At 46.2% G+C, this 26,153-nt stretch overlaps 1 long non-coding RNA gene across 1 annotated transcript; it reads right to left on the reverse strand.

Moving 5' to 3' along the window:
• Positions 1-2,079: 2,079 nt before the first annotated feature.
• On the reverse strand, positions 2,080-25,160 carry LOC146544773 (uncharacterized). The gene is made up of 3 exons (XR_014882198.1): positions 24,656-25,160; positions 2,735-2,795; positions 2,080-2,288 (listed from the first exon to the last, which is right to left on the reverse strand). It is a non-coding gene; the product is annotated as an uncharacterized LOC146544773 (long non-coding RNA).
• Positions 25,161-26,153: the final 993 nt, after the last annotated feature.

The following is a 26,153-nucleotide window of genomic DNA, read 5'->3' on the forward strand; positions in this document are numbered from 1 at the left end:
TGTTTTCCTCCATCCCACATGTTCCTTTCCTTGGGTTCTCAAAGACAAGGAGAAGGAGGGATGGTGGGGGGATGCTCAAGGGCTTCTTGGTTTCTCAGCGATGTTGGGTGCTTGGCAGCATTCATTGGATATAATAGACACCATGATTCTGTCTGTGCTCCCCATACAGCTACTGAGCTAGGAGGGAAGGTCGAGAAAGCCATGGAAGGGAGAAACGTGTTCCACTGCGTCTCAGGTTTAAACTTAGAACTCATTTTAATGTTGCAAATGTTTGAAGTGACTATCTTCAGAAGAAGGAAATCATGATTCTGCAATATTTGTGTAACTTTGAAACTGCTCAGAGGCTCTCCTCAAAACAAAGCCAATGTTGTCCTGGTGAAAATGATGACTTACAGCCTCAAAGACAATACCATCAAGTTAGAAGCATTCAGATCTCCACGACAGCACTTATTCCAGGAAATCAGAGCCAAGGTTCAACCTGGGAGGAAGCAGTTAAATCTCTGCATGTTGAACCATATAAAAATCATCTCTCCTTTGAAAAGAGATGAGCTGGTTCTATTTCGTCTGCCTTGCAGACTGGCTCTTCCCTAGAGCAGCTCTGGAAGCTGTTTGAAGAACACCATTTCTTGTAACTATGAAAAACCTCTGTTCTCTGTGTGTCTCATTGCAGCAGGCAATTCTGCTGCCGAAGATGTGAGACTAAATAAAAGCTGCAGACTGGTGCCACTGGGGGGACAGTTTACAGCACAAATGTTTTGCTGCTTGGCTTTCCGAAGCAGCCTCTGGCATGCATGATGCACCAACAGGAGGAATTTTTCCACTAGCAGAGTTGCCCAGAGGACAAGCATGAAGCCTTTGGACACTCCAAATCTCACCTGCGTCCAGGATCAAGTCAGCACAATGACATATATATCCCTCCAGGAGCTTGATGCTTCCATGCCCTCAGCACATGCAGCCCTGCAGGCAGAACTGCAGCAAGCACCTGACCCAGAGAGGAGGTTATCCTCTGCAGACTCATGCTAAAGAGCAAGCTGTTCTCACAGTAAGTGTCTGCTGTTTACTTTTCTTGTGGCCAATCGTGCAACTCAACCTTGAAATGAGAAAGAAGTTTTGATTGCTTCTCCTCCTACAATAAATGTCTCCCAGGCCCACACAGGTCTTCCCACACATCAGTGACACCAGAGATTGATTTAGGGTAAACCACAGATCTGATTCAACTCTCAGCAAGCTCTAAACTAGACCTAAACTGCCTTCCATCATGCACACAGCTGATGCTTCTGCTCTTCTACCCTGCTGAGTCTGTGCTGCTGGGAACCAATCACTGCCCTGATTTGGGACTACCCTGTGGCTCTGTATTGGGCTGCCCAGCCCCTGTGTGCTCTCCCCCTCAGCTTCTCTGCACACCAGCCCCATCCTCATTTTTTATCTTGGCACTGCACTTCTCCCTAGCCCACTCCTTGAGGGAATGCCTTACCTTCCATAGAAAATAACAGAGGCACCCCTCCCCCACCCCAGTGTATGCTGGGGCTATATGGTAGGGAATTTCTTTAGGAAAACATTCACCTGAACATGTGCATTAATCCTACACTTGTGGAACTCCCCTTTTGTCCTGATGCATCCCCATCATGAAGGGTTAATTTTGATCACAATACTTTCATAACAAAGAAACCTCAGTGCACTGCATTTTTCTTTCAGGAATGACAATGCATATGTCCCTCATTTCAGTTCTCTGCCACGCTCCTTGTCCTTTTGCAATTTTTGGCTCCATCTTTCACACATGGTAGTGGTTAGTTCTGCTGTGACACCCAAGCCAACAGTTTTGCTGCCAACGCTGAGATTTTGTGGGTTCAAGTGGCAAATCAGGATGCATGGATAAACATATTTTTTTAAACAAGCCTTCTTAGCAATTTGCTCAAAAACAGAAAATCAGGCACGCAGTGAACTATTTAATCAACATTTTAAACATACTGTTACCTCCATCTGGCCTGAGGATTCACCAGTGTGTGAGGTATTTCCAGGCTGTTTCCACTACATTACAACTGATGATAAGAGAGAGGCATTTCCTTGGTACAGTGATGTTTATTTATCACACAGCCTATACACAGAATTGTGTTTCCTGACCACAGAGCACACACAAACAGGAGCAGGTTCCTTGCTCAGCAGCCCATGGACCTTGCTGGGAGTGCCATGCCCAGCAGAAGCTCTGTCTCCTGGCATGCTCCCAGCAGCTGACTGCTCCCAGGTCTCCTACTACAGCCTTTCAATGACTCCATAATAAATGCATTCTCCTGGAAAGATAGGGAGTTATTTTTAAACACACACACTGTAATCAATCCATCACCCAGCCCCACACTACCACGCCCTCTGGGGAAACCTTCCACCCACACGGCTTGGCTTCTGCTCAAGCCTTGTAGGCACGGCCAGGTGCCGCACTGCAATTACACAGAGGTGTATTAATTGTGGCTGCCACTTAGTAAATGTGAGTACCGAGCTGCCTTTTGCTTTGGCTTCTGCCAGAGCAAGAGGTCAAGGATACGTTCAAGGCATAATTAATGCCTTGCAATATTAAATACAGCAATATTAAATACAGGTGAGAGGCAGCAACGTGGACCAGGTACCAGCCACTGTGAGACCTTCAGATGAATCCCATCCATCAAGAAGCGGCATGTAAAGACAGCTCAGGCTCTCTCACCTTATCTGCTGCCAAAGCAGATACCCATGTATTTATACCTACCTCTGTGCTCAGCTCTGTTCTTGTCTCACTTGCATTCAGGGAGATGAGGAAGGTATGGGTCCTAGGGCAGAGCAATAAGGAGGAGCCATGAGACCACTACTGGTTGCTGGTGGGCTACACAGGAGAGCTGCAAGTCTCTTGTGCTGAAGGGGAAGGTGGGCAGTGGCTGAGGCACCACTTCTCTGACATCCCAGAGGGAAGTTCAAGGCACTAATCTTTCTGCTCACCACCACTCTGATATCTGAACATAAACACTTATGGAAGGAAATTAGCAGGCAGGAAAGGAGGAGCTCTTCTGGGGCTGGGCTGAGGCTACTAAAGAAAATCCAGCCCAGCACAGGCAAAATCAAAGCTGCTAAAGACTGCTTTTGTCTATTAACACAGGAACTGACAAGTCCTATTTTAAGCTGCTCTTCAGAACAAAATCCTTATATCTTTGGTGAAGAGTAATATGGACACCATCCCACCTACAGAGCAAGCACCAGCTTCTCCCTGACTCTCAAGAGCTCCAGCCCAAAGCACATCTACTGCCCCATGAGCCAGGGAGCAGAGACAGCTCCAGGCTCCTGTTGGAGCCAGATGTACTCCCTTCAGCACCAGATTCATTTGTGTAGGCTGCTATTCCATTTTATAGGGCTTCAAATTTGTTATGGAGCAGAAAATGGTTTTCAGGGAAAAGCAAACACCCCATGGGCTTTCACACTGATTAAAACAGACTCTCCAAGGCAGGTCAGCCAAAGTATAACAGCGTGTTGAAAGCAAGGCAGAACATTTCAAAGCAGAAGAGACTGGGCAAGTAGGAGTGAATACCTTCTAAAATGAAAGAAAAAAGTATAAATTATGCTGTGGCACTTTAACAAAGTACTTTCCCATGTTAGAATAGAAAAAAGAGTTAAATTAAATACTCTTTTTCAGAGATACAGAAAGAAATGAACTTATGAAGATGAAAGTGAAGTATCAATATTAACTCCCACATGGAGTTAGATCCACAAGGAACTGCTTTGCAACAGAGCTTTCAGACTTAAGGGAGGGACACATCATCTGACAAGTCAGCAGTCAGACAGCTGATCCCTTCTCCACAGCAAAGACTGTTAGAATGAAATTGCTAAAAAGACCCAAACACTGTATTTTAATATTAAACAGATACTGGGGCCCAAAGGCCCCAAACATATATGTGGGATGTGGGGGGTACTATGGCTGCTGCTGGATGGACAGTACCTGCATGTGGACAACAGGTCACCACATAGCATGGCTGCACTACAACCACAGAAACAGAGACACTGCAAGGCTGCCTTTGGAAAGAAGGCATCAAAGCATTATAACTATATGGTTTCAAAGTAGGCAAAGAAGGCACTGATGCCTTCTCTCTCCAGCCTGCTGTCATTTGGACTGGTGTTCTGGAGGCACAGAGCAGGAGCTGTGTCTTTCCATGATGGATATTTGGCAACTAAAGAGTCACTGCCAGGAAAGGCAATCCCTGACAGTCTCTTAGGGGAAAGTTAAGAACACTGATTTTAAAAGTGATTAGTTGTTATGATTTGGTGTTCCTCAAGATATGGCTCTAGTCTTAGCCCAGCAAGTTAAAGCAAATACTGTGGAGAGATTCAGTCATCAAATCCACTTAGCTCCAATGGTGCCAATGCAGGGCATTCTTTTATGCATTTAGCCTTTAGTTTCTCAACAACATTAGCACCAGAATAAGGGCTTACTTGGCACAGGAAAACACAAAACTTTACTTCTGTGTAGCTCCTGCACCTTCCTTTGCTGGAGCAGGCAAGACAGCTGTGTTCTGCCAGACCCACAGGGGATGTTGGGAAAAGAGGAAATGAAGGGAAAGATTTGCTGAGATGCACTGAGGTGCATCCCACATGGGTTTAGAGATGGCTGCTTCAACCCAACAGTCTCAAGCAACAAACCAGCCCCTACAGCTCCAGCACAGAGCAGAGCCAAAGAGAAGAGCCATTTTTAAACTAAAAATACAACCTAGAGCACTGAGCATTGTACAGACACCCCTAGATCTCCTTTACTCAACAATGCTCAGAAAATAATAAGAAAAACTCAAGAGACTGCTTATCATCATCCTTTTCCACACTGGGGTTCATTCCTCATTTTTGGTCTCCACCAGAATTTTGTAGGTGGCTTGGATGACCTCTTATAGAATCATAGAATCACCAAGGTTGGAAAAGACCTCTAAGATCATCCAATCCAACCGTCTACCTACCAGCAATATTTCCCCACTAAACCATATCCCTCAGTACAACATCACACATTTCTTGAACACCTCCAGGGATGGTGATTCCACCACCTACCTGGGCACCGCATTCCAGCACATAACAACTATAATTTTGTAGGTGGGTTAGATCACTTCTTATAGAATCATAGAATCACCAAAATTGAAAAAGATCTCTAAGATCATCCAATCCAACCATCCACCTGGGCAGCCCATTCCAGCACCTAACCACTCCTTCAGAGAAGAGATTTCTCCTGGAGCAAGCAATCCACCAATTCAAGTTCAGGTGTCTTGCCCAGTTTCTATCCCATTCCTCTCTGGAGATCTCTTCTGAAAGGAAGAGCACAGCAGCCAGGTCACACACAACAGTGTCCTGCTGCAACCTGCTGTGCCCTCTATGCACTCAGCCTCATTTCACATGCTGGTCCATTCATTCTTTCATGCTATGCTACCCCATGAAACTACTGCTTTAGCAGGGCTGGTGGAAGGACCCAAAGGAGCAATCGATTCTTGGAGGGCAGCAAGTGGCTCAGTCAGTGGGAAGGCATCTCAGCCACACAGCTAGGATGAGAGTTTTGCTGCCCGGCCCCAGGGGCATGACTTTAGCAGAGACGGTATTGCTGGCCTTATCCTCAGCAAACGTCCACGAGTCCACATCCCAAAGACAGTCATGGGGATGACATTCCCCCTGCCAATGTTTCCTGGCTGGGACATTAACTCTCCCCAAATTTTGAAATGTTTCTCACTTATCTGATGTGTGAAAGGCTTGAAAACAAAGACAAGAGAAGGAACCAAGACAGTGAGGTACGGACACAACCTCAAATAAATAAATGTGTGTTTTTTTCTTCTCCTTTTCAATCAAAATTGGAGTTACTGTCATCAACAACATAAGACATTTCAGGGAGAAATGGGATTTGTTAAAAGTTACTAGCATCGCTGGATGTATCCTTTCATACATACTAATGGCCAATCCTCCTTGCATCCCTAATCCACTCTGCATGTTTGCTGTATCTGGTCACAGCACACTGCAGGCTGAGTAACATGTCTTTGTCAATTACAAATCTAGAAATATTCAGACTCCTTGGATACTTTCTTAAATTCTTGCACAGGGTGAACAGATCCTTCCCCTAACAGATATATTTATGTGTGTTTATTTATTTTGTACATACATACAAAAATTGTTATACCATTTTCTTTCTTAGTGCTTCATTTTAGAAGGTAAGAGGGCCTCTGAGAGCTGGTCAGCATTTAAACAGCTCTTCTTCCAAGCTCAGGATCGGTGCGCCCCTGTGAGCAAGAAATCAGGAAAAGGTGGCAGGAGACCTGTGTGGATGAGCAAGGAGTTCATACGCAAGGTCAAAGGAAAGAAGAAGGTCCATGAAATGTGGAAAAAGGGTCTGACCACTTGGGAAGAATATAGGAATGTAGTCAGGGCCTGCAGGGATGCGACGAGGAAGGCTAAAGCCCACCTGGAATTGAATCTAGCTAAAGTGATAAAGGATAATAAAAAAGGCTTCTTCAAGTATGTTAACAGCAATAGGAAAACTAGAGAGAATGTGGGCCCCTTACTAAGTGAGGGGGGTGGTTCTGGTAACGGGGGATGCTGAGAAGGCAGAGATACTGAATGCCTTCTTTACTTCCGTCTTCAGTGAAAAGGCTCTCCCTCAGGTTTCCCACACCCTGGAGGTTAGTGAGAGGGTCTGGGGAATGGGAGACTTCCCTTTAGTCAGGAAAGAGGACGTGCGTGAGCGCCTAGGCAGTACTAAGGTCCACAAGTCCATGGGACCTGCTGGGGTGCATCCACGTGTGCTGAGGGAGCTGGTGGAGGTCACAGCCGAACCGCTCTCCATCATTTTTGAGAGGTCTTGGATAACAGGGGAGGTCCTTGAAGACTGGAGGATAGCCAGTGTCACTCCGGTCTTCAAAAAGGGCAAGAAGGAAGAGCCGAGTAATTATAGGCCTGTCAGCCTCACCTCCGTCCCTGGAAAGGTGATGGAACAGCTTGTGCTGGATACCATCTCCAGACAACTGGGAGAAAAGGAGGTTATCAGGAGTAGTCAGCATGGGTTCACCAAGGGGAGGTCGTGCTCGACCAAACTGGTGGCTTTCTATGATGCTGTCACATGCTGGGTGGATGGGGGAAGAGCGGTAGATGTAGTCTACCTTGATTTTAGAAAGGCATTTGATACTGTTTCCCACGACATCCTTATAACAAAGCTGAGGAAGTGTGGGATAGACGAGTGGACAGTGAGGTGGGTTGAGAACTGGCTGACTGGCAGAGCGCAGAGGGTCGTCGTTGGTGGTGCAGAGTCTGGCTGGAGACCTGTAACCAGTGGTGTCCCCCAGGGGCCTGGGGGTCTGGTCTTGTTCAACATCTTCATCAATGACATTGATGAGGGGATAGTGGTCACCCTCAGCAAGTTTGCTGATGATATGAAGTTGGGAGGATTGGCTGACACGCCTGAAGGCTGTGCTGCCATTCAGCGAGACCTGGACAAGCTGGAGAGCTGGGCAGTAAGAAACCGGATGAGGTTCAACAAAAGCAAGTGTAGGGTCTTACACCTGGGGAGGAATAATTGCATGCACCAATACAGGCTGGGGGATGAGCTGCTGGAGAGGAGCTCTGCAGAGAGGGACCTGGGCGTCCTGGTGGACGACAGGTTGTCCATGAGCCAGCAGTGTGCCCTCGTGGCCAAAAAGGCCAATGGCATTCTGGGGTGCATTAAGAAGAGCGTGTCCAGCAGGTTGAGGGAGGTGATCCTCCCCCTCTACTCTGCCCTGGTAAGGCCTCATCTGGAGTACTGTGTCCAGTTCTGGGCTCCCCAGTACAAAAAAGACAGGGATCTCTTGGAAAGAGTCCAGCGGAGGGCCACAAAGATGGTGAAGGGCCTGGAGCATCTCCCCTATGAAGAAAGGCTGAGTGAGCTGGGTCTGTTTAGCCTTGAGAAAAGAAGACTGAGAGGGGACCTGATCCAGGTTTATAAATATCTGAGGTGTGGCAGCCATAGTGGTGAGGCCAGTCTCTTTTCAGTGGTACGTGGAGACAGGACGAGGGGAAACGGACATAAGCTGCAGCACAGGAAGTTTCACACAAATGTGCGTAAGAACTTCTTCACGGTGAGGGTGACGGAGCACTGGAACAGGCTGCCCAGGGAGGTTGTGGAGTCTCCTTGTCTGGAGATATTCAAGTCTCGCCTGGACGCCTACCTGTGCGACCTGGTGTAGGGAACCTGCTTTGGCAGGGGGGTTGGTCTCGATGATCTCTAGAGGTCCCTTCCAACCCCTACAATTCTGTGATTCTGTGTGATTCTGTGATTGTAAAAGAAGATCCTGTCAGGGTGTCTGCACAGGATGAAGGGGAGGAATTTTGCAGTATGGTGGGGGAAAGCAGAGACCCCAGAGGAGAGCACATGGCCAGCTCATCCCCAAAGCTCCTAGTGGAGTAACTCAGATCCCACACACGACAGCTTCAGGGACCACCCGAAGCACTGAGCAGGGCCTGATCCCAGTGCCTCATGGGTCCTGGTCCCAGCACTGTATGGTATAGAAACATGGCCGCATCCCCATTGCCTGAGCTGCAGGCCCTGGCATGGCTCTAGGGCCAGCACCCAGCTACGCTTCCACGATGACCACACAGCATGTCTGGCAACCCCCTCTTAAACTAACAGCTAATTAGATTTCTCTAATGAGACAGCATGCTTTAACTGGCTGGAAGAGGAGATGGGGTGGCAAGTCTTCTGGCTTCATTTTCAGGATCAACCAAAATGAGTCATTGTCTCAGCTTTCTCACAGCTTCAGACAGATTATTTATGCATTTGTTTATTTAAAGTTTGTTCACATTTCTTTTTTAATTCAAAGAGAATGAGTATAATTTCACTGGAAAAAAAAATCCCACTTTAAGTATTCTAGTCTAGACACAGTTAGCTTGACAGCAAGAATGTGGGTGCAGGGATATCAGAAAAGTTATTGTTATTGCAAAACATTGTTACTAGCTGTTTTTGCTATGCTGTTAAAAATGAGTAAACCAGCAGCTGTTATTTTTGGATGGGGTTTATTTAGAAAAGGTCTGAGTGCAGAAAATTGAAACCCGCGCTTTTGTATGCTGTGGATTTGCTGGTTGGAAGTAGCTCCCCTCACCCTTAGTACTCTCAGACTGACGTCTGCATCTGCAGGCAGATGTTACAGATGTTGAAGGAGCTGTATGCTTGGCATGGAGGCACTTTTCACAGCAGGCATCAGTGACCAGGAAGAACTAATAGGATTAAAAGTCACCTCGTAGAGTCACAGGATCCCAGAATGGATGCGGCCCTCTCTGCCCACCCCTGCTCCAGCAGGGACACCCAGAGCAGGGGGCCCAGGCCCATGGCCAGGCAGCTTCTGAACATCCCCAAGGAGGAGACCCCACAGCTTCTGGGCAACCTGTGCCAGTGCTCCGGCACCGCACAGCACAGCAGCGCTGTCTGGTGCTCAGAGGGAGCCTCTGTGCTCCAGCTGGTGCGCATGGCCTCCTGTCCTGGCACTGGGCACCACTGAACAGAGCTTGGCTGAGTCCTCTTGGCACTCTCTCTTCATTTATGAACACTGATGAGATCCCCCTGATTCTTCTATTCTTCAGGGCCAGCTCTCTCAGTCTCCCCTCACATACCAAAGATACTCCAGACCTTTCATCATCTCAATGGCTCTCATCACCCTAGGACCTTTTTCTTTCTTTGTGGGGCATTTAGGCAGCCAATGGCTCGCTGAAATCCCAGGGACAACCAAGATACTGTATCACCCAGCACCCAGGCAAACAGATGAAGCTCAGTTTTTAATGGGGCCACCAACAGCACAAGGAGAAGAGACACCTAAGGCTGAACCCATGTGAAGAGTACAGGCTGCCAGAAAGATGCCTACTACAGGCCAGATTTTGGGTGAGTGAACAGCACACCTGCCTCAACTCCATAGCAAGCTCTTTGGCCTACGAGTGTGTAAAGGGGCTGTTTGTTAGAGCCACAGCACAAGGAGGGCTTAGGACTGAGAGCATGTGGGATAGCTACTTGTCTCCCTCACCGCTGCAAAATTCAGGGCTAGGTGGCACCTTAACGCTTTCTTTCAGGTGCTGGAGGGGAGTCCAGCCACAATCTCATTCCAAGTCCACAAGAGAGAGGTCTGCCAGCCCAGCATCTTTCCTCCACCTGCAGCCCAAAAGAGGGAAATAGATGGGAAGAGTGTGCAACATTTCTGAGGGATACCTGATTTCCCTGGAGTCTACTGCTGCTCCCATCTGGCTCTCTGCTGGTGTACAGCAGTTACTTTCCACACAGTACACTTTTCTAATTTCCTATCTGCAGTGGGGGCAGCCATGGTAGGAGGTTCAAATAACTGTTTTTGCAAGACTTGGTTTGCACAGAGCCTTTTGAAGGTCACGCTGATTATTTCCTCTGGAGCAAGCAAAGCACCATGTAATTATTGCAAATACCACCTGGTGAAAAATCACTTCTAGTCAATCACCTTGGCATGGGGACAACTGCTGTAGCCCTTCGCTGCCACAGCAAATCAAGCAGAAGCAATGATGGGTCTCACGTCTCCCATCTGGACTCTTGTATTCCTCCAAATACAGTAAATTGATGCAATGACTTTCCTGAGAGGCCAGTACATGAACACCTATCTCAGCAGAGCATGCACAGTAGATGACACAGTGCTGAGATAAAATTCATTCTTGTCAAGAATGTCAGGTATAGAAATGGGACCCATCCCACCAGGCAGCCCTGGCTTAATGTTTTTTGTTGTAGATCTCTGGTCCCATTTAATCAAAATCTGTGATGCTTACATACTGAGGTAAGTTGTTTCTCGCATTCTTAATGCTTGAAGATGTGTTGGCACTTTTAGGAAGGAAAATGAAGCTTAAGAGAAAGGATGATTCCATGATATCAGCTGCATTAACTATGTTAATAAACTGGAGAAGCTCAGGAAAAAATCATTAAAAAGATCTGGTTATCTCTTCCAAGGATCATAAGCAATCCAAGTTAATAAGAAAATTAATTTTAAGGAAATAAGCACTCATCAAAGCATAGTGATGAGCAGCAATGTAAATACATCAATGAGAAAATAACCTGGCTCAAAGGGAAACTGTGGAAGTGCCCCATATTTAGTAGAGGGCCCTGGACACTTTGCACTCATGCATACACAACTGCCAAATGTGCCTCAGGGCTGAAATGCATAACAGACATGAATTAAAGTTATCTGCTTACTTACATGTCTTCTCAGCAATACTGGCAAAAGTAGAGAGAACACACCTGACAGAGGCATCTAAAGTAACTTAAACACCAAAGAAAAAATTTTGGAGGGTTTCACATGGATGGACAGAGAAAAAAGCAATGCTATTGTATTGTGCTGTTCAACTGTGCACACACCCAAAAAAGATCACTGCATAATTCACTTGCATCATGTTTGCCAGTGCAACAGGGATTTATCCTACATCAGTTTCAGTATCAGCAGCAGCCATAAAAGAAACAGCAATAAAATTATCAGTGCTTCAAGTGAAGCTGACAAAAAGAAATACCCTTCTGCAGCAGCACTAGAGGAAAAACAATTAATACAGATCTCCCCTCTCTAACACTATTTTGAGTAGCGTTCAGGAGGCATTTGGACAATGCTCTTCATAACATGCTGTCATGATTTTATGATTTTTCTTACTGATATTCCACATCAAAACATCATGTAGAACACTAGGAGATAGAAAGTTATTACTTCGGTTCCATAGGTTGTCGATATTTCCAGGTATAACTTCCTCAGAAGAGAAGAACTACATCCCCCAGAGGACTTTGTGTTTCAGTATTCTGTTTAGGCAGGGCCAGGGAAACAGAAGCGATACTGTGGGATCGGGCACTGAGATGCTGCAAGCAGCCCCAGGCACGACCCAGCACAGCACAGCCAAATCCTCGCTCGACCGACAAGCCTCGCAGAGCTGCTCAGCAGGGTCCAGGAATGAGCCAGACTGAGGCAGGCTCTGCCCGCACCCCACTATGAGCAGTGAGGGCTAAGCAGTCACAATCCGCCACGCGCTGATGTCACAGCCTATGACTCAGGGACATCACCATGGGCTGCCTGCCCCCACTGCCCCCACCCCACCCGTGTTTCAGATGTTACCTTCTTTTCCTTTTCCTACTTTGCTGTACCTTCCCCTTCATTCCTGCCCGCCTTTTATGCTCTACGTTTGACGTGAATGCACCGGCCTTTCTTTTTCTCTGATTAAAACAACTCTCGTTTATGTATTAACTCAGCTCTGATTGTGTATATATTTCTTCTGTTTCTTCACTAGAAAGCTGTAGATTTCTCACTTATGTGTCGCGTAGAAATTGGGTTTGGTGTTCTCCTCTTCTCGCTTCAGGAATGCAAAGTCGATCTTTCCCTCGTTCCTCTTCTGTCAGCATTTTCCTAGTGCCTTTTGGGAGTCTCTTCCATTATCGGCTTAGAGGGAAATTAAAACTGTTTGCAGATCACGAGTTGTGTCTTTTCTTTTTCTGCTCAGCCAGGTTCCATGCTCTTAATGTATCCAAAAGCTCTGATGAGACTTATCTTTAGCCCAAATGTCTTGTTTTTAATGCAGCATCTATCATTTGATCACATAAACCTCTTCTCTGTTTGCATTTTTCTGCTTAATAATGAAGAGTACCTCTTCATCTCTTTTGATTCCTTAAAGCCTCAGCTTTAAGGATCTTCCTGTTGCCATGAAGGCTAAATTGCCCCAAACAAAACAATGCCTTGCTGATATGTGAGATAAATCTCTCAACAACAGTTTAAAGTTTTTGTTTCTGACTTGGTAGCATTTATCTTTAATAACAATTTGATTGCTGTGTAACTAAAGAAATATTCTAGTGAAGACCACAGACACATAAAGTCTCCACAAAAGATCTATTCAGCATGACTCTGGCAGATGTAATAAATCTCATTTAAGTGTTTCAGGGTTCTATGATACTTTAAATGGCTGGGAGCTAGCCACCAGTTGTTATTGCACTCATTTATGTCTTTACTCTCCTTAAAAAGACAGGAACCTGTAGATATCATCTGACATGAAATCTGATTTTCATCCCAGCTTTTCCTGCCCTCCTTATGTGCATCAGAGTATGTTTTTTGTAAGCATCATTTTTTTGGTCTGTGAGATTTAATTCTTCCAGCTGCAAATTGTCACCATCATCCACAAATTGTGTGTCCCAGTCAGACAAGCATCTAAATCCTGCCCACAATTATTGTCAACTACATTTTATTAAAAATTGGTTCTCAAGCATACATGTATTTTTTTGAGAGCAGCATCTGTCCCCAGGCATGTTTTGTTTAGCATTTTAAGCTGCCTATTTCGTTCTGAGATGACAGGTATCATGCCTTCACCAAGCCAGCAACCAGTTCTCCAATTATGTTCTTTTGATTTCTCTTCATGGAGGAGTGATCAGTCTGTAAGATGAAAGTGGAAAGCACTCACTATGAGCAGCTGAAAGAACAACAAAAACCAAAGGTAACCTGCCCCGTTGCCTGCTCTTAGCATCATGCTGCAGGTTGCGCGCTTTTTATGCTGCAAATAAGCAAATGTTCCCATTCCCTACTTCGTTTCTTCATGAGCCCAGGGCGATCCCTTTGCTGAGATGCAAAAATCTGGGGGGGAAATAACTGGGTTGGAAATTGGATTTGTACACTCAGGGCTCTGATAGAGGCAGCCAGTGCCTGCTGGTGCCCTGCTGGTGCTGCTGGTGCAGAGAAGCAGGGGGGGCCCTGCTGCCCTGGCAGGGTTGCAGCCTCTGGGCTCATTTCTAAGCTCTGCTTTGTACTGCTTGGGTCTTTTTCATCATTCTGTGAATGCAGTGGAGATTGAAACTTTTTCCAGCCCTGGGCAGGCAACCCTAATAGCACTGCTGGGCTGAGAATGGTGTCCTGAGACCCAAAATGAAACAATCTAGAAAATGATTAAAAGAGAAGGTTGCTATGATCGCTTCAATTCCAGCGTCAGAGCTGCATGACACTCTGTCAGTCCAGGAATGATATGGCCAATACACAAAAGCTAAATTGCATTTGAAAGTGCTTTCAGTTGTGGTGATAAGCTCTGCTATTGAATTGTGGTCAAGTAATTTAAGAGCTCCTTTTTAAACAGTTTTTGAACTACTTTTTTTTATTTGCTAATAGCTTTTGGACATGAAGCACAGGATCATGGTGATGCGAAGAGGAGGCGAGAGTGGGCACTGGGAAGTGCATGTTATGCTGGTGCTCAGCTCCAATGGCCAGGTCAGCACCACTAAAAAGGGAAGGGCCATACTGGGAAATCCCCAGGATGTCTCTGAAAAGAATGAGTCGATCTAAAAGTGTATCCATGGTGGCAAGTTACTCTATGGAAGCAGGAACAAGTTAGAGACGCATAAGCTACTCAATCAAAATATTAATAATTTGAATTAATATAACCTAATCCTCTTTCCCCCTAAACATAGCTTCAGTGCTTCAACACCATGGTATGCTCTAACACCATCATGTCATCTCCATTTTCTAGTGGTGAGCAGGTGGGTTCACACCTTGGTGAAAATGAAAGTTCCAAAACCCAAGTTTTCCAGGGAGCAGTGACTCAGGTCAGCATCTGATCTTTTGTTTTCTCTTTCAAGCAATACACATGAATGTTGCTCACTGGCACATAGCAGGAAGGCACTGATGGGGAGCTGCCACCTCTTGGATCTGAGACACAGAAGCTGCTCAGAGAAAACCCTCTCATGGCTGCTCAGATGTGCAGCCCACCTGAACATCCCTGTTACATTTTCTATGTGAATGAACAACTCCTTCTGCTGAAATTTTCCAGACCTTCTCAACCTCCAGCAGACACCTGGTCTGCCAAATTTTGGCCAAGCACTTAAGAACAGGCAAAGTCAAATGAAACAGAAGCTGAGTTGCTGTAATGGGAAGAGTTTGGCAGTTTCAGGACCACACAGCAGAGCCAGACATGCCATTCTCACGTTTAGGACATAAGCACACAGGTCAAGGAAGCATTTAGGTATGTTTCTAAACAGCCACTGATATTCCTGGTGTGTAATACTGTCAATTTTGCCTTAGGACTGGGGTAGGTTACTCTTCTTTTGCAGTGTACATGAAGTTGGATCTGCAAGTGGGAATGCAATTAGAAGACATTATCATGCTTGCTTTTTGATAAGGCTTTTTGCCTTATTAATGTTTCAGAACATAAACCCCAGGTTTTGGTACTCTGGCTCACTGCTCTATCCATTGAACACACGGACAGATGCATTTAACTACATTTCTTTTTCCCCAGGAGGTTCAGCATCTAACAACCCAAAGAGGAGCAACAAAATCCCATGTGGCTCTCCGGGGCCAGCACAAGGGGGGACTGCAGAGAGATGCTGTCCCATGGAAAAGGAGCTTGGAACACACTCCACAGCCAAGTGCCAACCCTCTGTCATGCTGGGATTTGGGCAGTCTGGGTCCTGCCCTGAGCACTCAGCACACTAAGTGCTGGAGCTTCCAGGCTGCTCTGGGGCCTTCCCTGGTGCACAACAGCACAAGTCCTCGTTTGATCCAGACGGGCACCAGCTCTGCAGCACACACAGGTTTAGATCAGATGCAAGGCTTGGCTGATTCTATTGACACTCACCAGAGGCTGGAGCAAATGCTGCTAAGTCTGGTTAAACACCAGCTTTCTGCCATTCCTCCCTGCAGCCCCACTGCACCAAGGCAGGAGGGAACCCCAGCCAAGCACCCACCTTGGCGGAGCACAGCCACAGAGTGTGCTCAGGGCTCTCGGCCCCACAGCAGGCTCTGAGCCCTACAGCACCCCATCCTTCCCCAGGCACCACACTGCAGTGGAGCTCCTTCAAAGCCCATGAATTGCCAGATGCTTCACAGGCTCCGGACTAGGAAAGCACAGCTCCTCTACAAACGAGCGTTGTAAGGAAGAAAAATATGTTGCTAGGTCATGTGGGTCTTGCAAACTCAACTCTGCATTCCTAAAATATTTTTAGTGTTAATAACCCTTTAGAGTGCTATTGAATTTAACTCCTTGTAGCAAAGACTTGCCAACTCTCACCTTGGGGTTTCAAATTTTTTAAACCTCATCTTTTGGAATCAGATTACTACCAAAAAAATCCAACACCAAAAAGTCAAGAATTCTCTTAGCAGATGGCTTCATGAGAGAAAATGTAAACAAATTCTGCAATCTGATATGAAGCAATGCTAGGGTCCAGACACTGCCAGTGATTCCCTCCCTAAGTAAAATGTAGTGGGCTGATATTATCTGCAAAGGAAGTCAAATGAGCTGATACAAATTAAAGCTTTTTAAAGAAACAGGAAGCCTGGCATCATATCTACACTTACATCCCAGATTAAGCCCAGCCTTTTAACCATTTACTATCCTGGCAGTAAATGACGACAGAATTATAAGTTGCTGTGTAAATAATTAGACAAAGGACAGCAATTCTAACATAGTGAAACAATGGTATAATGACCAAGAGCATCCAGACATCAAACGCAAACACAGCTTCTCCACTGTCTCACTGCAGTCCAGACCTGAGATTTTCTGTACGTTGTATATATATTCTGGAGAGCATGAACCGTGTCTGCCAGCCAGTTAGGAAGAAAGTTTGGCTCAGACAAGAGAGCATGAGGCTGGACATGAGAGAGAGAAACATCACTCCCAAAATGTTTGTGTGATCTGGAATAAAATACACTTATTTCCTCATCTCTCCTGCCTTGCTGCTTTCAGCCTGCAGGGAACAGCTGTGGGCGCAGTACAGCAGCCAGCATGGTTCAAAGCTGTGTGACCATTGCTTGCTATGAAAATAGCAACTGAATCAATTATTCAGATCAAAACTCTATCCTGCAATACTCTGAGCACCCTGAGTTCAGATTGACAGAAAGTGAGAGTGCACCATTGCATCCTGGCAGAAGGAGACACCATAACACCTTGCACAGCACAGCCAGAGACAGCTCCACCAACCTCTTGTTATATACTCACACATTCCCTGGGGCCTGGGGCACTGTGGCCCAGAGGAGAGCCTTGCTCTGAGCCTTGCATTGATACAGGCTGTGCACGCCTCCTTGCACAGGGGGAGAGTATTGTGTCTCTGTGGTTCTGGATTCATGGCAACAGGGAGACTTGGCTTCATCCACTGTCACTGGCTATCAAGAGGTGACTGTGCTGAACTCTGCCTGCCAGGAATGCTGTGCAGCCCCAGTGGGACTTGCTACCCCTGAGCAAGAATCCCTAGCCCTGCACAACTACTCACACTAAAAAAAACACCGGAGAAAAGCCTTAATCAAGCATTAAGCTCTTCCTCTACAAAAAGAGAAGCACCTTCCTCAACCCTCTGGCCAAGACTGTGCCAAGACTGTGTCACCTATTATTTGCACTGCATGCACTGAGAAGGGAGTACGTGGACAAGAAACAGCACAATGACCTAGATGAAAAATGGTTTAGTGAAATGCAAGCTATAGTCCATGGCAGGGAAGCTCTGCAGAGAACTTTGCTGAATGAGGTCAGCATGTGCCTTATGGAAGCAGAATGGTGGGCAGCCACCTCCCACCTAGGCAGGATGATGAGAGGAGCATTGGTCAAATCTGGAGAGAAGGAGGTCTATTAGTATGTTTTTATGTTTCCTGTATATTTGCACAGCCCATGAATTATGTTCAGTAACTTTCCTCCTCTGCTTGCTCCAAATGTGGTCAGGATTGCCTGCTCTCCAACCTTAGGACCCCCACCTAAGGATCCGCAGGGAACCTCAGGGCAGCCTGTGGCCTCAGACGAGATGCCATATCCCTCAAGCTGGATGGAAGTTACACAGGCCTTCCTCAAGGAGTGTCCCCAGCAGGTCGAAGGGGCTCAGCTTCTTCTGGAGGTGACAGCCAGGCTGTTCCTAGGAAAGGGACAGGAGCAGGGGGCCTCTCATTTCACAGAATCACAGAATGTAGGGGTTGGAAGGGACCTCTAGAGATCATCGAGACCAACCCCCCTGCCAAAGCAGGTTCCTTACACCAGGTCGCACAGGTAGGCGTCCAGGCGAGACTTGAATATCTCCAGACAAGGAGACTCCACAACCCCCCTGGGCAGTCTGTTCCAGTGCTCCGTCACCCTCACCGTGAAGAAGTTCTTACGCACATTCGTGTGAAACTTCCTATGCTGCAGTTTATGTCCGTTTCCCCTCGTCCTGTCTCCACGTACCACTGAAAAGAGACTGGCCTCACCGCTATGGCCGCCACACCTCAGATATTTATAAACCTGGATCAGGTCCCCTCTCACTCTTCTTTTCTCAAGGCTAAACAGACCCAGCTCACTCAGCCTTTCTTCATAGGGGAGATGCTCCAGGCCCTTCACCATCTTTGTGGCCCTCCGCTGGACTCTTTCCAAGAGATCCCTGTCTTTTTTGTACTGGGGAGCCCAGAACTGGACACAGTACTCCAGATGAGGCCTTACCTGGGCAGAGTAGAGGGGGAGGATCACCTCCCTCGACCTGCTGGACACGCTCTTCTTAATGCACCCCAGAATGCCATTGGCCTTTTTGGCCACGAGGGCACACTGCTGGCTCATGGCCAACCTGTCGTCCACCAGGACGCCCAGGTCCCTCTCTGCAGAGTTCCTCTCCAGCAGCTCATCCCCCAGCCTGTATTGGTGCATGCAATTATTCCTCCCCAGGTGTAAGACCCTACACTTGCTTTTGCTGAACCTCATCCGGTTTCTTACTGCCCAGCTCTCCAGCTTGTCCAGGTCTCGCTGAATGGCAGCACAGCCTTCAGGCGTGTCAGCCAATCCTCCCAACTTTGTATCATCAGCAAACTTGCTGAGGGTGGCCACTATCCCCTCATCAAGGTCATTGATGAAGATATTGAACAAGACCAGACCCAGCACAGACCCCTGGGGGACACCACTGGTTACAGGTCTCCAGCCAGTTACAGATCTCCAGCCAGTTACAGGTCTCCAGCCAGAATTTCAGTCACTAGCAGTGATTTTAATGTTATACACATTTTTGTTTTCCGCCTCTAGTAATCACTTTTGACAGGCTAAATACCGTTATTATGGCTGTTCAGTTCGAGGTCTGTAGGTTGGTAGCCACTACAGTGCAAAATGATCTGGAGTACTTCAGTGAGCAGCACTTCCAGGAGGGCTAAGCAGACGGGAGTCAGCATTTTAGCAGCAGACGTCTGCAGCCTTTTCACACTTGCCAGGCATGCTTTATTTCAGTAAACAAAACAGCTTACCCACCAAACAAACAAATCAGACCACAGTGATGCTCCTTCAGCCATTCAAACTTTCTTCTTTTTCTCCTCTGCTCACAGAAGTATGTTCAAACCAAACTGCCAGTTCTGACAAAATACAGACGTTTCCTACCTCCCTCATTTCTCCTGGTGAGGGTAGGGTGCTTGGTACCTGTAGCCATGCTGTGAGTTGTTGTTCCTCTGCCTTTTCCCCACTTGCCACCACACTGGACATATCACTCCTCCTGGATCTCCCCAGCTGAAGAGATTGGAAAGCCACATAATGGATATGGGTATTATCCAGCAAGCCTGGGGCTCACCTCATATTGATATCTGAATATTGCTCATGAGCTTCTTGAGACCAGTTGTCCATACAGAGTCTCAGTCCATGGGACCGTGAAGAATCTGTGCATCAGACAAACCCTTCATTTCAAATGCTATTTGAAAGATGAGCAAGAAAAGCTTTTTTGGGTCTGCAAAGACTTTCACTATCTTGCACCATTCCTATAAATGCATTAGAATTCAGTGCACATCACTGAGCTAAGGAAATAATATTGCATCTCTATGGCAACCTGCAATGAGCAGCATATTGACCATCTCTGAAGACATCGGGAATTGCATTATTCTTGTGTTATGATGATTTCTACTTTGAGCATGCCTTGTAATGGTATTTCTTTAGGATTAGAAAAAAGTAAGAATTGTATATAACTGACCTTCCAGCCAAATGTTTGATGTGGTAAGCATTCATTTTTCTCTTTTCACAAAAGCATTATAATTCCATTCATACCATCAACACTTCCCTACACAGCATTGAGGAAAACGGAGTCAAAGATGCTATGCACATTCTTGATGGTAGCACAGAAGTAAGGCCAACTGCTTCTCTCTCCCTTTCATCTTTGATCACTTCTACTGTTCACATCTCCTCAACTGTTACAAAGCTGAAATTACAGATCAGATGTTCAATGACAGGGAGAAGCCATGATTTACAAAAGAAGATGAGTTTGATGTAGAATGAAGAACAAGGGGGGCACTGTAGAGAAAAGGGCTTGCAGAGAGGCAGTGAGGCTCAAAGGTTGGCTGTGGGGAGATGAGGTTGCCCGTGAGAAGAAAGACAGAGCAGGAAGAAAGCAAACCCTTGGAAAGAGATGTGAATAACAGGGCAATGGAAATCCATCTTGCAAGTTCATTAAATGCTTTTCAGCAGTTACATAGCAGGCTCCCAGCAGAGCAGTGCCTACTGATTCAGCAATCAGTGCTGCTGGGGCTCGTTGGCCAAACATGGTGGTGTGGTACTCACCATCTGCTTGCAGAAGTGAAGCCCTGGCAAAGGCAGCACAATTTTCTCCCACTCTTTGCACACATACCTCAATAAAGCTGCAAGCTTTAGGACATGTAGCCATCATGAAACAGCAGCTTGAAACTCTCATTCTTGGTGCATAGATTATTCCATTTCTAACTATTTCATGGTTCTCCTTTCTCAGAGACGCATCAGCCCAGGAGAGATGGTGCTGGGATAGAAAGACTTTGAGTTGGGCATGTGATATAATTCCTTATCTTTCCTTTCTCTACACATTCAGTGGCTTTGGGACACATTTAAAATAAGCTATATTACAGAATGCTTCCCAACAAAATTAAGAGACAAAGAGCAGGGAATAAAGAGATATTTTTAGTGATGAACTAAAGAAAGAGGTCATGTTAAAAAAAAAAAAAAAGAAAAATGTTAGAATGAAGTGTAATTACATGTCTTCAGATGAGAACCAGTGCAGCCTGGCCACGCCTGGCCAGCAAACAGCAAAGCAAACTTCCCTAGCTGCCTCCTCATATAACAGATGACCTACTTTATGTGCACAATGACTGCAGGTTTGGGCAGACTGCCTCCCCGGGGGAGGAGGAGGAGGAGAAGGGCTGCTGGTGCATTAGCAGAGCCTGTGCAGCTGGGACTTGGTTGGTGACTGATGGGAGAAGCAAGGGATGGAGCTGTCAGTTTGGTTCCATGGGAGGTGAGAATGTATTCAGCCTGCAACACTCAGCCCCAGCACCCCACCAGAAAAACTGTTTACAGAGTGAGAAATGAGTAATTCATAAGCTACTGAAGCAACTGGCTGAGTTGGGGTGCAGGAGAAGGGGTGAGCGGTTGGGTATGTGGTAGTGGGTGATGGCTTGAATGCATGAGCAAGAGGAGGGCATGTGGTCTTAGGGAGAGGAAGGAGAGGGCTGGCTGCTGATGGGGATGGGTCTTTGGAGAGGCTGAGCGTCAGTAAGTGTAAGCACATGTGGGAGTAATGCAAGAGGACAACATGCCTGAAAAATGATGCTTTTGCCAGTGTAGGCATGTGGGGAGCTCAAACTCAGCTCTAATGGAAATGAGCAATCCCTGCTGCTTCTGGGTAAATCCAGCTCCAAACAAGAGCTGTACTTGCAGGTCTGTTGTGGCTGAGACCTGGTATGTGAGCGCGAGCTTTTATCCTCACCAAGCATCAATATAGTCAGAACTTGTGGGGTCCTGTAAGAGAAATAAGGGCCCCCAGAAAACCCAGATCACACACAGTTGGATGAGAAATGCCATAAGTATAGGAGACCTTATGGGGTATCAGAGAGTCAAACAGGAGAAAGGGAAAACCTGGGAATATACCTTAGAGAGAAAGCAAGGCAAAGCAAAGAAGCTCTCCTGCTGAAGAGCTGCCAGCTGCGAAAGGCGGACCTGCAGCCTCTGCTTCATTCCTTTTCCCTCTGGGGAAAAAAACAGCCCATGTATATGATCTTTGTATGTAACAAAGTTTTCATCAAACAACCAAATCCATCATTTTAATCGCTGACAGAGAAGAGCCCAAATGACTGCAAACTTCACTGGCCAAAGCGAACAATAAGCTCTTCTCATCCTTAATGCATCTGCACTCCTTTGGGCAATGCAGGGTAAGGCTTTTGCTGCTTCTATAACTTAAGCAAAATGCTTGTAATTAACCCCAGAGTTGGACATTTGTAAAAATGAATGATTTCTTTGGGAAGAGCAGCATGGACCCCACAGCTCTGCCACTGCCCAGGGGACTTTTCTTGCAGACCTGGTACCCCCCAGGATGTTGCTTGTCCCATGGAGGTCACCAGCCTCTTCTGTGCATTTTGCACATTGACTTGTAAGAGCAATAAAGTGATTTGATGAAAATCATTCCATTTAGAAAGGCAACTGAAAGTGGTGAAACAGCTTCCTGTAAGAGTACAGGTCATTAGATGAGCAAAGGACTGAAAATTGAAAGCTTTTTAGTTTAATCCTGTCAGGCTCCAGACAGGTCAGGAGGCCCTGGCACAAGGCAGTGCTGAGCTATGTCCTTTACCACCTGGGTGGCCCAGGAAAACCTCAATTTCTCCAGCCACACTGTGGGTAAAATGTTAATTATCTCACATATTTTGTGTAAAGCTCCTTAAGCAATGTGAGAGTTGATTGCAGCTACTGGAAAAATGCACAGTAATGATTCCCCTACTAATGGCAAAAACATGTTTGAACATTGTCTCTTCAAATGGAAATGGCACTTCTAGTTCTCAAAAAAATGAAAAAATGAAATGATGTTGCTGGTAGAGAGCAAAGAGAATGTGCATAGCAGTGTATGTGCATGTCATTTGCTAAGCAGGCAGAAAACTAAAAAAAAAAATCTGAAAAATACACCCATCAGGAGTGAAAATCATAGAATCACAGAGTGGTTTAGGTTGGAAGGGGCCTTAAAGGTCATTGAGCTCCAACCCCCTGTCATGGGCAGAGTTGCCACCCACCAGGTCCAGCTGCCCAGGGAAAGGCAAGATGTGATGTGTCTACTTACCACTTAAATTATTTCACAGTAATCAACCCTGAGTGGCCCAAAGCAAAGATGTTTTAGGTGTGAATTACTCTATACAGCCCAGCAACACCAGGCAGCACCAGAGCTGCTCACCAGAAAGCTCACCATGAGCTGCCGCTTCCTGAGCCCATTAAACACTTGGGCAAAATTTATGGTGGGAAGGATTTTCACATCATTAACAGGCAGAGGAAATGTGCCTGAAATGTCCCCAGAAACCTATCACAGAAAGTGACTTTCACATCCTGACTTACTGAAGGGTGTTCCAACGCGAGTGAAGGGATTCCACACTTCTGCCTGTAGGAAAGCAGAGGGTGGCATTTTCAGCCTCACCACAGTTGTAAAAAAAAACACTCAACATGGCTTTCGTACAGGAGCAGAGTGGCTGCTTGCTATTTATTATCCTGCAAGGAACTGCTGCCTGTTGCCCTGAGCTACAATAAAAGGCCGGTGAGAATTAAATTAACATCAAAAGAAGCAGAGCTGAGCCATATAATCCTTCATCATAGAAGCAAAGCAGACATGTAATTGTGTGCTCCAAACAAGTTAGATTTCTGCTCACTCACACAACCTTGCAGTGGCTGGATCAGTGCTCTCTGCTCTTGTCCCCAACCCAGAAGTAACTAACACCAGAGATTTCCTATTCAGCCATCTCCTTGCTTCCTTATTTTCAAATGTGAAGAAGCAACACTACCCTTATAGCATCAGCACCATCATTTGCCACTCATCTTCCCCATGGCTCCTTATCAGTGGGAATAATTAGCTTGAGCACCAAAAGGCCACTGGTGGAAATGAAGGAACAATCCTGTGTCACTTCGCACAGAATAGAAACTCATTATCTTGCATGAATTCCTGATATAATGCGGACTAATATACAGCATATAGCCTTGCTGCATTTTTCTCCCCAGATAAATAGAAAGAAATATATATTTTTTGTTGATCATATTCTAGAATAAATTTCATTGGAGATTTGGAACTTTTTTTTTTTTTTTAATGAACTCTGTATTCAGCATCTGTGCTTCATGCATTAAAGAGAAAATTCAATCAGTTTGGTGTAATTGTTTTATTTACACCATTTTAGCCAGAAAATAAATGGCTACAATAATCTTCTTCTGAATAAGAAATTATGCGGTTCACACCAGGAGGTAATCAGCAGTGAAAAAAAGTAATACTTTCCTGACAAAGCTGGAAATTCATGAACGCTTCTGTGATGGGCAAGAAACCAAACATGAAAATTACCTCAAGCTACTCCACATGAGAAAATAACAATGTTTTATTCATCATCCCCTTTGTTTTTCCCTTCAAACACGATCTGCCCAGGTGATTAACTCACTCCAAAAACCCAACGTAGAAGGAGCAAGCTCTTCCCTGTGACTCCAGCAGAGCCTAGAATCCTCAGAGATGTTGCCCCTCAGGGTTTGAAATCATTGTAGCAGACCCAAATGTCAGCTGTATCTCCTGTGGAAGTAGTTCGATGAGAGACGGGTTTGATTGGACACCACCTAATGGTGCTTTACCCAGTTAAGCATGTCCAGACCAGCACCATGCAGATGGTGCCCAGCTGCACTCCTGTCCCCACACCACCCCCAGGAGCATGATGAAGACTCGTACTGATTCCACAAATCAGCTCTCACAGCAGACACTAAGCAGGTTACTTACCAGGACCTGTGATCCTGCAAGACCTTTGCCTGAACCTCTCAGAAAAGCAGCCCTGAAGAGGACGTGTGGCACAGTGCACTCAGCGCTGCATTTGCTGGCATCCGTGTTATCCTCAGATGCTTCAGTTCCACCCATTCTGCACCCCTTCCTGGCGGAAGCCCTTCAGGGTACTCTCTGGCTCTTGCTCAAGGCAACCCTGCCTGTGTGTCTGAGCCTGGTGCTTTGCTGTCGCCTCCTGCCTCGTTGCCCTATTTCTTTCAAAAGCACAACACCCAGCCTCTGCAGCTCACACTTCCTGTGCCTCTCCTAACAGTCACTCAGTGGCTTCCAATTCCCTGAAGGTGTGCAGATAGAGCCTTGAGTTACAACAATATTGATCACTTCCATGGTGTGCTGATATAGTCTCCAGTCACTCACGGTAGAGCTGCAAGGACAGAAGGACGTGAGGATTTTGTTCTGGCATGTGATAGCATTGCATATACCTTTTTCGTGGCTCAAAATGCTATTTCATGGAGGCATCAAAGGGACTTCAGCCTGGGCAAGAGGGTTGTGTCACTTCAAAACCATCCTCTAGGTGAAATGGTCCAGATCAACAACAGGAAGGATGCTCATGGCAGAAGCTTCAGCCCATGAAAGGTACTCCAAAACCTACAAGGCACTTCACGAAGCTGAAGGTCCTCTTGATGAACCAGAGCACCACTTACCCAGAAAAAACTGGGGCTGAGTGTTGCTGCAAAAAGACACATCTGGCTCTGAAGTCAGACTGTCATCAGCACAGCTGGCTGCACAAACAGATGTTTGACGTCAAGGTATTAGAGTATTATTTTGGGAGGTTTCTGTGATAGAAACCTCCTAGCTAACTAGGAATAACCTGTGCACTGAGGTAAACTAAAATAACCCACCAGACATTTGTATGTAGCACATTCACTCAGCAACAGCCTCCTTTACTCAGAATATAGCTCTGTAGGAACAGAGAAACCTGCAACTGTCCACTGTCCCTTACAGTGCCACCAGCACTAAATGTACTATACTACAGGAGGGCACTTCTTCAAAAGCAGCAATTGTCCAAGAGCCATTGCTGAAGCTCCAATGCAAGGTCAGCATCATTCCATGGCAGGAAAGTGGCAACAGTCAGGTCAAGACAGGAGGTGGGTACATACCAATTCCTGAGCACCAATGTTTTCTAGTGTCACTCCCAAGGAAGACCAATGGCTTTGCCATACTTTTAGTTTTCAGAAATCAGCTCTTGAGGAGCAGCAAGAGAAATCAGTACAAGACACTTGATGGTACTTCTGGAGCAGTTCTAGAACTAATTCAGCAATATTCCAGGCTGGATGTGGCTCTGGAAAGCCTGGTCTAGTGGTTGGCAACCCTGCACATATCAGGGGGATTGAAACTAGATGATCATTATGGTCCTTTTCAACACAGGACATTCTATGATTCTGTGAATATTATGGCCATGGTGCTTTGCTGTTCCTGAGATGGGATGGGTTAAATT

The sequence above is a fragment of the Meleagris gallopavo genome, chromosome 3, assembly GCF_905368555.1.
Source record: "Meleagris gallopavo chromosome 3, MGAL_WU_HG_1.1, whole genome shotgun sequence".
Classification (NCBI taxonomy): domain Eukaryota; kingdom Metazoa; phylum Chordata; class Aves; order Galliformes; family Phasianidae; genus Meleagris; species Meleagris gallopavo.